At 37.8% G+C, this 12,758-nt stretch overlaps 1 protein-coding gene across 7 annotated transcripts in view; it reads right to left on the reverse strand.

Annotated features, from left to right (window-relative positions):
• Positions 1-12,758, reverse strand: part of IGSF11 (immunoglobulin superfamily member 11) — a 213,572-nt gene that overhangs the window by 84,412 nt on the left and 116,402 nt on the right. The gene's annotated exons all lie outside the window — the stretch shown is intronic.

The raw sequence follows: 12,758 nt of genomic DNA on the forward strand, positions 1-12,758 counted from the left end.
TATCACAAACAACCTATATTCCAAAATGTGAAACAAATAAGAAAGATTACTATTGTTAGCATTTTGAAAAACTCATGTACCAGACATAAGGTAAGTCTGGATGTTATGAGTCTCCCAGTTATCAACTTATACTGATAAATTTTACCCAACTACTCTCCCTTTGTAAATTTCTTATCACATAAAGTTTAAACTGTAGTCCAAGATTTCAGCACATGGTTAATTTAGATGGCATTCTTTAAACATTTAGCAAAAAGTGCAAAGTCTGTTTATACAACATTTGAATCTACATTTTAAAAGTGTTTATTCACCAGATTAACAGATTCTTGCAAATACCTCTTCAAGACTAGCAAGGCAAATAATCATCAACCTCACTCCAATCTCCAAGCATACACACAATTATGGCCTATTTGACTTATGGATCTGGTTTTGTGAATCTGATCCTGCGACTAGAGAAGTTTGCAGGCCCTTAATTAAGTTACAATGATTCCATGGCTACCCTTGGTGTTGAAAAACACAAAGGTCAAGGAAATAGGCAAAAGAAATTTCACCAGAGTTAAAGCAATTGTTTCCTAGATATAATGTCAAAAGCACAAGTGATAAAAGAAAAAAACTGAGGTTCAACTTTATGAAAATTAAGGATTTTGGTGTTTCAAATGTGACATTACCGAAAAAGTGAAAAGAGAGCCAACAGAATGGAAGTCATATACAAGGGACTTGTATCCAGCATAAATAAAGAAACCTTAAAATTCAGTAACCAAAAGACAAATAAAGGTCAGGTGCATCACATCTAGAATACCAGCACCTTGGGAGGCCAAGGCAGGGGAATTGCTTGAAGCTGAGAGTTCACGACCAGCCTAGGGAAAAATAGCAAGACCCTGTCTCTACAAAAAATTTAAAAATTAGCTGGGCATCGTGGCACATACCTGTAGTCCCAGCTACTCACAGTAGGCTGATGTGGGAGGATCATTTGAGCCCAGGAGTTCAAGGATGCAGTGAGCTTTGATGGTGCCACTGCACTCCAGCCTGGGCAACAGAGCAAGATCCCAATAAAGTAAGTAAATAAATAAGTAAATAAATAGGCAAAGACATGAAAAGATGTCCAGTATCATTAATCATTATAAAAATGCAAAACCACAAGATACTATTTCAAATCCATTAGAATGGCTACAATTAAAAGACAATAACAAGTGTTAACAAGGATATGGAGAAACTGGAGCTCTCAGACAATTCTGTGGAGAATGTAAAAGAGTGCAGTCACTTTGGAAAACAGTTTGGTGATTAAACAGAGTTGCCAATTCTGAAATTACTAAGCAATTCCACCTTTAGTTATATATGCAAGAGAAATAAAAACATATCACATAAAAACTTTTACCTATATTTATAGAACATGTGTTCACAGCATGACAGCCAAAAAGTAACGACAACTCAAATATCCATGAACTGATGAATGAAAAAATAAAGTTATATATCCATACATGTAATATTATTCAGCAATAAAAAGGAATAAAGTAGTGATAAACGCTAAAATACGGATGAACCTCAAAAACATTATATAAAGTGAAAGAAGCCAATCACAAAAGACCACATATGGCATGATTACATTGATACAAAATGTTCAGAAAAGGCAAGTCTATATAAACAGAAAGTAAATTAGAGGTTTCCAAGGACTGAGAGAGGGTACAAGGTGTGGGAAGTGAATATAATGGGTACAAGTTTTCTTTCTGGAGAGTGATAGAAATGTTCTCAAATTAGATAATGGTACTGGTGGCATAAATTTTTAAAACATACTGCAAACAACCAAATTGTACACTTTACACTGGTAAATGTTGTGGTATATAAATTATACGTCAATAAAATAGTTTTGCATTGTGCCGAACTGCAAACCTTTTCACACTTCTGAATGCAGTCCCTCAAGCTACCTGATATTTTATGGGGCAAGGTACATATGAAGTAAAGCAATTATTCTCCTATCAACCTGTGTCTTTATCTCAAGCATTAATCTAGAGTTGGACTGGCTCTGGGGGCACCAGATAACTCAATGTATACACTCTAAACATTATGAATTCCTAAGAATTACCGAAGCCTAGCAGCACCTACTGCCAATTTTGGTTCCATTCACTTCAATAAACATTGATTGAGGCCCATAACTGGCTAAGGACTATCTCTAGAATACAAAGACAAAAGAAATAATGGGGCTGGGCACAGTAGCTCATGCCTGTAACCCCTGCACTTTGGGTGGCTAAGGCAGGGGAATCCCTTGAGCCCAGGAGTTTGAGACCAGCTGGGGCAACATAGTGAGTCCTCATCTCTACCAAAAATAAACAAAATTAGCCAGGTGTGGTGGCACACAACCATAGTCCCAGCTACTCAGGAGGCTGAGATTGGGAGGATCACCTAAGCTTGGGAGGTTGAGCCTACAGTGATTCTATATCGCACCACTGCACTCCAGCCTATACCTTGTAGAGAGAGAAGAGACGAGACGAGAAGAGGAAAATAGTAGGCCTAATACCCAAGAAGTTCAACGCTTGTTAAGTCTAAGACAGATACATACGCACATGGTTCCAGTTCAGTATACCATGTGCAAACTACAGGAATAAGCACGGAGGCAGAGAAATAGTACAGAGAAGGGAGTAGTTAATTTTATCTCAATATGACCCACAAAGGTTTCACAGGAATAAGAATACCCGAGCAGGGCTTTAAAGGATTGGTAGACAGGAGAGGAATGGTACAGGGAAGAGTGTGGAGGAAGGAAAGCAGGCCACAGTCAAGGTAATGAAAAGGGGTATGTAATAGCAAAGCGGCCTGAAGGGCTGAAAGAAATTTGGAAACAAAATTAAGGGTCATGCAAAAAATGTCAGAAGATGAGTTTGGGGAATTAAGCTAGATTACGGATATGCTACAAATTCCAAACCTTATCCTAAGGCAACGGTGAGGCTTTGAAGTGTTTTAAGCAGGTGAATGAAATTATCAGATTTATTCTAGAAATATCATCCTAGCCAATCATTTGCAGAATGACGATTCACTACAACAAGGGTTCTCCAGGTTTTATTTACCTAAGTAATCACTTTTAATGTGGTGCTTTCAAATGCAATGTTATATAGTAACCGGAGACGAAAGAAAGCAAAAAGCAAAGCACTTCTGGTTGAAACACTGGAAGGCCTGGAGCCCTGTACAGGCAATGACCACCATTTAGCCCCCACAACTGAAGAATCCCTACAGCTCAGCAGAAGATGGTGTGGAAATTTTTGAACTAAAGAGAGGTATTAATAATAATGGAAGACTGGAGATTAATTAAGAAGCTAGTTTAATAGTCCAGGGGTAAAATGATCAGTACCTAAAACGACAAAGAAGAAAAGAGAGTCCAGAAAGCTCTAAACAAAACAATTATCAAAATTTCTAGACTGACTAGATGTAGCACAAGAATGAAGAAAGAATCCAGGATGACTTCCGGGCTTATGGTTTATTTATTTATTTAATTATTTATTGAGACAGAGTCTCACTCTGTTGCCCAGGCTGGAGGGCAATGGCACCATCTTGGCTCACTGCAACCTCTGCCTCCCGGGTTCAAGCAATTCTCCTGCCTCAGCCACCCAGGTAGCTGGGACTACAGGCACCCGCCACCACTCCCAGCTAATTTTTTTTATTTTCAGTAGACAGGGTTTCACTCTGTGTGAGCCATGATGGTCTCGATCTGACCTCGTGATCCGACCACCTCAGCCTCCCAAAGTGCTGGAATTATAGGCATGAGCCACTGCACCTGGCTAATTTTTTGTTTTTTTAGTAGAGACAGAGTTTCACCATGTTGGCCAGGCTGGTCTCAAACTCCTGATCTCAGGTGATCCACCCACCTCAGCCTCCCAAAGTGCTGTGATTACAGGCGTGAGCCACCACACCTGGGCAGCAATAAGGTGTATGGTTTAGGTGAAGAGAAATGACTGTTGATAAAATGGACAGGGATACTCGGCTTACCTAAAGATACTTCAAATTTAGTCATCCCCAAAATTGAACTCTCTTGCCCCTCGTCACACCTGTTAGTGTTAGCAGTGTTAGCAGTTTCATATCTCAGTACATGGCTCCAGATTATGCTGGTGCTTGAGCCAGAAGCCTCAGAATCACCTTTGATAGCTATTCCCCCACATTCCCTACATGAAGTCCATCACCAAGTGTCACTGATTCTGATTTCAAAATTTGTTTCATTTATCCACCACTTCCACCATGCTACTTCCATGCTACCATCATCTTACACCTTGATTTCTACAACAGCCTCTTAACCCAGTTTCCTTGCTACTATCCCTGACTCACTCCAAACCATTCTACATACAATAATGAGTTCTGTAAACTGTAAACCCTTCTGTGGATTCCCATTGCACTTTAAAGACAAAGAACATGTCTTGTTTTATTCATCTTGGGACACTCAGTGCCTAGTACACTGTAGACAATAAATATTTTTTTAAAAGAATAAAAGAGAAAGGATCAGGCCTGGAGTAAGATGATGAGTTTTGTTTCAGGATTCTTGGGTTTGAGGTGTCTATGGGATGTGCAAGGGATGACCCTATGGCAACTGGTAGTAGGAGCCTGAATCCAAACTGACATTTGGCCTCACTATTTCAGGACTAAATAAGTAGAGTTATCTACGGTAAACAGGACTAAGACTATTTTAGATAATCATGAACTAAGTTAACAAAGCTTGAAGCAAGCTCAGCTTCTCAGAAAGATTAAAGTGTCTCTCTAATCTGGAATTCTGCAGCTCTGGGTCAGGTCTAGGTCAGCATTTCAAGGACCACAGAAACCACTGACCTAGCACTAGATCTGCGGTGGAATCTTTACAAGAAGCTATTTGGCAGCAAAGCCTGTGATTTGCCCACTTCCTTCAAACTATTTTCACAACACCTCTGCCCACCCCCACCCACGCCCCCGCTCCCTGATGTCCTCACCAATTTCCAAATGACTTCTCTATTAGTTAATCATGAACCTTACCTGACTCTCTGACAGCACATCTGGGGTGGTGCCTGGAAGCCTGTATTCTGACAATTATACCAGGCAATTTCTCAGTCTGGGGAAAGTTAACAGTTTAGAGAACATATGCAAAAGTTACTTTCATTCCTCTCTTCTACTGACCCTAGATAGCTGCCTTAGGTACTGTTATCATGACTTTCAAACAATAACAAAATTGTAATTTATTGTAGATTTCCTATAATACTACATGAAAATATTTAATATAATGTACTGATCATGGCAAATGCTAAGTGCTTCCAGGTTTCTAGTAAGTAACCATTACTTTTCCAAACACACATGTAAGAGACATTGATTATAATATCCAATATCCCTTTTCCTCCTTAATTTCTGCCAACATCAGTGTTTACCTACTGTATACAAACCCTTCAAGTTGAATAAGCTTGGTAATGGCACCTCTATTTTGATTTTTAAGTCAATAAATAAAATAATTATGTATTTTCTTTTAAAACAGAGCTTCTGAGAACCTCTGCCTATATATCCAGGGAATGTGTACAACAGCAAGTGTCAGATGAGTTGGCTTATGACCTAATCATTTGGTTTACTAATCAGGTGATCAGAGGTGATAGCCTGGTAACTCCGTCAATCCTAAGGTTTTACACTGACTTATGCTTGGTTGCATATCAATTGTTTTACATCTATAAATAACTACTGGTTAAATGCAAGACATACTAGAATTGTTGAAGTCAATAAAGAACAAAAATGTTAAATCTGAAACTTCAACGCAAGACGACTTTTACCAGCTCTGTATATTGCATTATCTGATCAAATTCCTTAAGATTTAAAATGTCTCCAATACTTCAAAATCCATTGGGGAAAAAAAAAAGAAAAAATGAAAACACAGCAAACATAACATCAAACTGACTATTTTTCATTTATGGTGAATAAGTATTATCTGCACCCACAATGTATTATTTGCAAAGAAAAAAAAGGTTTGCAAATAGCAGTTTGAAATATGTCATATTTTACTGTATTTTAAAAGAAAGCCCCAAAACTATTTTTTATAAATAAGCAGAAAATACAAGACTCTCAACTGCTGGGTGACAGACTAAGGTTTTTATTTATTTTTGAAGCCTCAATATAACCTTAAATTCAATCTGCCCTTTAATCTACACTCATTCCCAAAAGCATGTGATTTTAAAAGTTAACAAATGGTATCTATTTATGCGGTTAAAGTAATTAAGCAACCTTTACATATGCAAAATAGTATGTACAAAGTTATTCATTTTGGCACTGTTTGTAATAGTAACAGTGGAAACCATCTAAGTATTCATCAATAGAGGGTGCAAGTTATGATACATTCATACAATGAAATGTTATGAAGAAATTTTTTAATAATAAGGAAATGGGTATAATGTGCTACTACCTGTGTAGGAAAAGGGGGTGCACTGGGGAATATGTAAATATATTAGATTGTATATGGGTCATGTAACTCTAGAATTATACTTTAAAAAAAACTGACAACACTAATTCCCTGTGGGGAAACAAATTGAGTGAACAGGGCCAGGATATGAGAAAAACTTACTAATAAATATCTTCTTACATTTTTGAAATTTGAGCTATATGAATATATTAGCTAGGAAAGAAATAGTTAAATTAAACATTTTTAAAAAATGAACCATGTATAAGAGTACTTTAAAAGAAATGAATACTTTCAAAAACATATTGCTCAATGACTAGGTTATATACAATTACACAGACAAAACCAATGTGTAAAGAAACTGTTATAATTATGTCTTCTCTTAAAACTTCTCACTATGTACTCCATTGAGTTGTATGACATATAAAAATACTAGAGTTAATCTCATCCCAAACCCTTTAAATGTTCCATCAATGGTTGAAACAGCAACAACAACGGGTTCCTTCATTCCTCAGGTCTACGGCAAAAAGGCAGCAAACATGAGGTTCTTGACATATCCCCGTAAGTGATTGAGCAAAAAATTTTGAAAATATTCAGTTTTTCTCATCACACTGTATGTCACTTGTTAAATGAAAAGTCAAAATCTCTTCATTCATAATGCTATATTAAATCATATATTAAAAAACGCTGCTTAATACAATATCCATTTAAAATCCGTATCTTATTCACATTATCTTTTATAGACCCAAAATGACAGAATGCTTTTTAAAAAATAATTCATAAAGCAGTTCTTGAGAAATAAGGTCTTGGGTCCAAAAGAGTTGAGTACAAAGCAAGAAGACTACAGTACCAGCAACCGACAACCAGAGTTGTTGGGAAACAAAAATCAACAATGTAAAATAAGATGAACAAAAGGGGTTGGCTTCTCGATTAACTATCTAAGTTCAAATAGATACTCCCATCCCTCACTCATCCCTCACTGAGTTCCTGACAGATTGGCTTTAAAAGCTCTCCCAAAGATTCATTATTCTTAAACTTTACTCCTAACACCCGTCCAACCTTTGGCAAACAACTCATTTTTTATCTTTATTAGAATAAACTGAAGGAATTCTCCCCCTACCATCTCAGAGTATCCACTGTTTCACCTATCCTTTTCCCTTCTCTCCCACACCACAGGAAGCAGTGTAAGCCCCATCTTTGCTTTAACCCATCTCCTAACCTCTACCAAGATCTTGTTTGCTCAATCATCCTACAACTTGACATTTCAAGTTTTCCCTTTTCTTTGATCGCTTGCTTTGTGCCTTCAATAAAGCAAAGATCTTCTGATATTTTGAAGAATGTACCTGGATCATGCTTCCTCCTTTAACTATTATATTTCTTTCCTTTTTCTAGTCAAGTTACCTAAATATGTAATTCATATCCATTGCCTCCTCCCTCTTCCATCAAAAAATATATGCTTCAGCTTCAAATCCTCTACTAAAATAGCCTTATCCAAGTTCCCAAATGTCCTCCTAATCATCAACTCAAAAGTGAAAGCGACCTCCATGTTAATCTATTCCATTCACTCCCCTCTACAGACAAGGAAGCTGAAACCTATGAAAGATTACCTTTACCAATATTACAGTGAATCTTGAGGGTTGAAATCTCAACAACCTTCCATCCAGAAGAATAGACTTTTCTTGGTTAAGAAAGAAACAAAAAAAGAAAGAAAGAAAGAAAGAAAGAAAAGTAAATGAAAATTCCAGATTTCAGAAATCTCCACAAAAGAAAAAGAAAAAGCCACATTTGTCTAAAATAGAAGTCAATAGGAATATACCAAGAGATCATCCAAAATCCATTCCAATTGTCTTTGGAATATGGTCTTCCTTGCACTTCTTGAATTCCAAAATCTCCAAACCAAATAATAAAGTTCCACTGTGAAAGTTTTTCAGGAAAGTCAATTTTTTCTCTACTCCTCCATCTGCCATGCACTATAGTATACAGTCTAAATTTGAATATTGAAAGATCCTGCACAGAAACCTAGGGATTATTCAGAGAGGTAGAAAGAGAATCAGGGAAATACGGAGGAGGAAGTTTTTAGGAGAAGGAAGCAATCAATAGTGCTAAAAGCTAATTTTTCACATCTTCTCCCCTATACACCTCCACAACATTTTTGGTCATTCTGAATAGGTCCGTAGAGTGTTCCTGAATTAGGGTGTAATCTCTTCTACAAAGAAACATGCCCATCACCTGTGAGGGTTAATGTGCCAACTTGACTGGACTACGAGGTGCCCAGATATTTGGTCAAACATTATTCTGGGCATTTCTGTGAGGGTGTTTTTGAATGAGATTAACATTTAAGTCATTGGACTGAGTAAAGCAGATTGTCTTCCATGTGTGGGTGGGCCTCATCCAATCAGTTGAAGGCCTGAATAGAATGAAAGACTGATCTCCCAAGAGCAAGAGAGAATTCTCCTGCCAACTGGAACATCACTTCTCCCTGGTTCTATAAGCAGCTTCCAGGCTTTAGAGTCAAACTAGGACACTGCCCCTCTGCAGATATTGGACTTGCCAGGCTCCATACTCACAGAAGCCTATTACTTATAATAAATCTCTTTATACATACATACACATACACAAATTTCTCTAGAGAATCCTAATACAATATCTGAGCATGAAAAGTATATATTCTTTAGTCTATCTGCTTCAATGTTCACCCTTTCAGACTAAATTTTAGAGGCCAATTAATAATCTTAGAGTAAAAATTCTGTTACCTAAGCTTTCTCATCTTCCGTAAAGCCCTTTGCAACATCCATGTTACCAGAAAAAAAAAAAAAGGCAATATGAAGACCAAAGACAAAGAACCTATAAACAACTGACACGGTTTGGATGTGTGTCGCCACCCAAACCTTATCTATCTTATCTAGAACCCCCACTTGTCAAGGGAGGACCTGGTGGGAGGTTATTGGATCACGGGGGCAGTTTCCCCATGCTGTTCTCATAGTGAGGGAGTTCTCAAGAGATCTGATAGTTTTAAAAGTGGCAGTTTCACACCAACATGGCACAAGTTTACCTATGTAACAAACCTGCACGTTATGCACATGTACCCTAGAACTTAAAGTATAATAATAATAATTTTTTAAAAAGCTTGTAGCAAAAAAAAAAAAAAAAATCTATAAAAAAAAAAAAGTGACAGTTTCCCCTGCATTCTCTCTCTCTCCCTCCTGCTGCTGCTTTGTGAAGAAGGTACTTTCTTTCCCTTCGCCTTCCACCATGATTATAAGTTTTCTGAGGCTTCCCCAACCATGTGGAACTGTGAGTCAAATAAACCTCCTTTCTTTATAAATTATCCAGCCTCAGGTAGTATCTCAATAGCAGTGTGAGAACGAACTAATACAATGATCAACAGGAATTAACAGATAAAAAGATTATTTTCCTTATCATTTAGCCTCTCTAATTATTTTGATTGTCAAGTAGTTGGGAAATTTCATAGCTTTTTTGCTTTATTTATTCCTGTTTTGTCACGCTATTTTCAACTACCACGGAAACTGGGAAAAGGCAAGGTACTATAAGGAACATAACATCTACCTTGACATCTACCATGAATTATACAGTACCTAGATTACAAATTAAACCATTTAAACAATGTAAAATCGTGTCTTATTTGCTAAGAGTAAGGCACTTTGATATTTTGAACATGAATTTAATAAAATTAATAATCAGAATGCGTAGAAGCAGCATAATAAACAAAAAAGGGAAAAAAGATGGAAAGACAGATGAAAAAAGTAGACAAAGTCATATAGAGAAGAGTCATCCTATTGGCCTCCTTCTGGGGCGCTGTGAAGCGTCAGTTTGTTTTCCTTTCCTTCAGACTCCTACTTCAGAGCTGATAAGATTCCCTACAGGAACCACAGAGTATACCCATGGAACAGGACTCCTTCTGGAAAAGCAGTGTACATGAGGTTACTGAAATTCAGCTGGGATTCCCCAGCAACCTTCTCACTCCACTGTCTTGTTTAAAAGGAATAAAAAATAGAAATACCACAAGAAGGAGAAAAGCAGGAAAAGATGAGAGTCCTTCTGCGAAGGTTAATTGTATGTGTCAACTTGACTAGGGTAAGGGATATCCAGAGAGCGGATAAACGTTATTTCTGGGCGTATCTCTGAGGGTGTTTCCGGAAGAGATTAGCACTTTAACTGGTAAGCTGAGTAAAGAGGATGGCTTTTCCTTATGTGAGTGGGCCATTCAGGGCCAAAATGAAAACAAAAGGCAGAGGAAAGGTGAACTAAACTCTCTTCTGTAGCTGGGACTTCCCTCTTTCTTGCCCTCAGACATAAACTCCCCTGATTCTCAAGCCTCCAGGCTCGGACTACAGGCTTTCTTGGGCCTCCAACTGACCAACAGCAGATCATCGGACTCTCAGCCTCCAATGCTGTGTAAGCCAATCCCTCGCAACAAATTTCTTTCTACATATTTATATATATCTAATGGTTTCCTTTCTCTGGAGAACCATGAATGATATACCTTCACAGGTTAGCAAACACCAAGGATGCTTCTCTAAGTACCTGTGTACTCAGAAATGGCAGCCAAAACAGGACATCTGGCCCTCTTACTATAATTTTAGACTCAAGGAATCATACTAGTTAAAAATGAACTAAGAAGTCATTCAATTCATTCTTCCTACTTAGAAGTTACTGAGATAAAAAGCATTTATAGAAAAAAATTATTGCAAGGTTTCATATGGAAGGATAAGCTTCTAACAAATTATCCTTCCACAAATAACAACTTTGGACAACACATTAAAAACAATTACCGGAGGGCTCTGGCAAGTGCATATAAGTAGCCATGTTTCGGAGGGAAGTCTAAACTGTGGAAGTGACTGGCATGGGGCCAGTTTCTGGGTTTTGCAGCTTTCCCCTGAGGACCGTGGTGATCGTGGTGCTAGGCAGCTAAGCTCCCATTGAAAAAAACTAAAACATCTAAATGGCCTGTAGAACCTAGAGCAGGAACTCAGAGAAACCAGAGCCCCCAGATAGTGAGGGAAAACTGTAGAAAAGAGAGACCCAGAGAAGGAGAATGTCAAATTCTATATTAAAAGTTTGCACAAGTTTTAGACCCCTGAAGTACCTGTGCGTGGGACAGACCAAACAGCATAATCTGTGAGAAGAGCCACCACCTACTGTGGCCACAGCACGTGGAGGCTGAAACTCCAGTAGAAAAATCTGCCATCCTTCTGCCAGAAGAAACCAGAACCCAAGGCAACATAGGCTACCAGAGAGAGAAAGAGGAACCCTGGAAAGAAGAGGTCCACGGAAGCAGAACCCAAAATTTTATAGAAATACTATGTAAGTCTCTGGCTAACCAAGGAGCCATATATGTACAGGCCAGACTCAAGGCGGCCTGAAATTAGATCTGAGTCACCATCTACTTCAGGCATGACAGAAGTTGCAGCTTGAGTCTAACCATGTTAAATGCCTGCTTACAAAGGAAAATATTCAACATACTTTGAATCAAGATAACAGAAACAAGAATCTTACAACACAGCATTCAAAATGTTGAACATATAATCTAAAATTATTCCTCTAAAAAAAGGCTAAGAAAATCTGATTCATTCTCAAAGAAAAAGACAATCAACAGATGCTATATTAACCAGTGTTCTCTCTGTGTGTGTATATATATATACACACATATATATAGGTACAAATTCTTTCCTCTGGCAATATGGTATATGCACACACGCACACACGCACAGAGAGAGACAGAGAGAGAGCGCGAGCGCACTAGAAAGAATTACTGGTGGAAAGCTGAGGACTGGCGTTGCAAGGGTCCACTCCCAGGAAGCATAAGATAGAAAAGAAAAGCGACACACAGGCAACTCAAGATCCCCAAAAAGACCCTTAAGGACAAGAGATTGCCAGAGATTCTTGGGGACCTCTGAGAAATATGGAGAAACTGGCAAACTATCAGTGATTAGTCTCTCAAGGCAAATTCAGGAGAAAAAAAACTACAAAGGTCTGCTATTCTCAGAATTATTCATTATGATATTTCCAAATCTTTCATGAGCTTCCCAAATAAGTTCTAAACTATAATGTTACAGGTTTTATTCAACATACCTATAATTTATATACCAACCCTCCAAAAAAAGATGCCTTAGTTTGTGCTCAGAGGTATATTGTTTAGTAAACTGAAACTGAATTTCCACTTCACAATGCAATCTAGATTTCTAAGATCTGGCTGGCTCATCAACACAAGAACTAGAAAATGGATTCAAATGGCTAGGATTCAGTCTCAATACAACACCAATCACCTCTCAGTTTTTCACATTTCCCATCTCTTAAATAAAACTCCCATCAACATTTTTTCCCTTCATACATTTCCCCCATTCTAAAAAAAAAAAAAAAAAAA

This window comes from Rhinopithecus bieti, unplaced genomic scaffold (assembly GCF_001698545.2).
Source record: "Rhinopithecus bieti isolate Rb0 unplaced genomic scaffold, ASM169854v2 scaffold_1251, whole genome shotgun sequence".
NCBI classification, from domain to species: domain Eukaryota; kingdom Metazoa; phylum Chordata; class Mammalia; order Primates; family Cercopithecidae; genus Rhinopithecus; species Rhinopithecus bieti.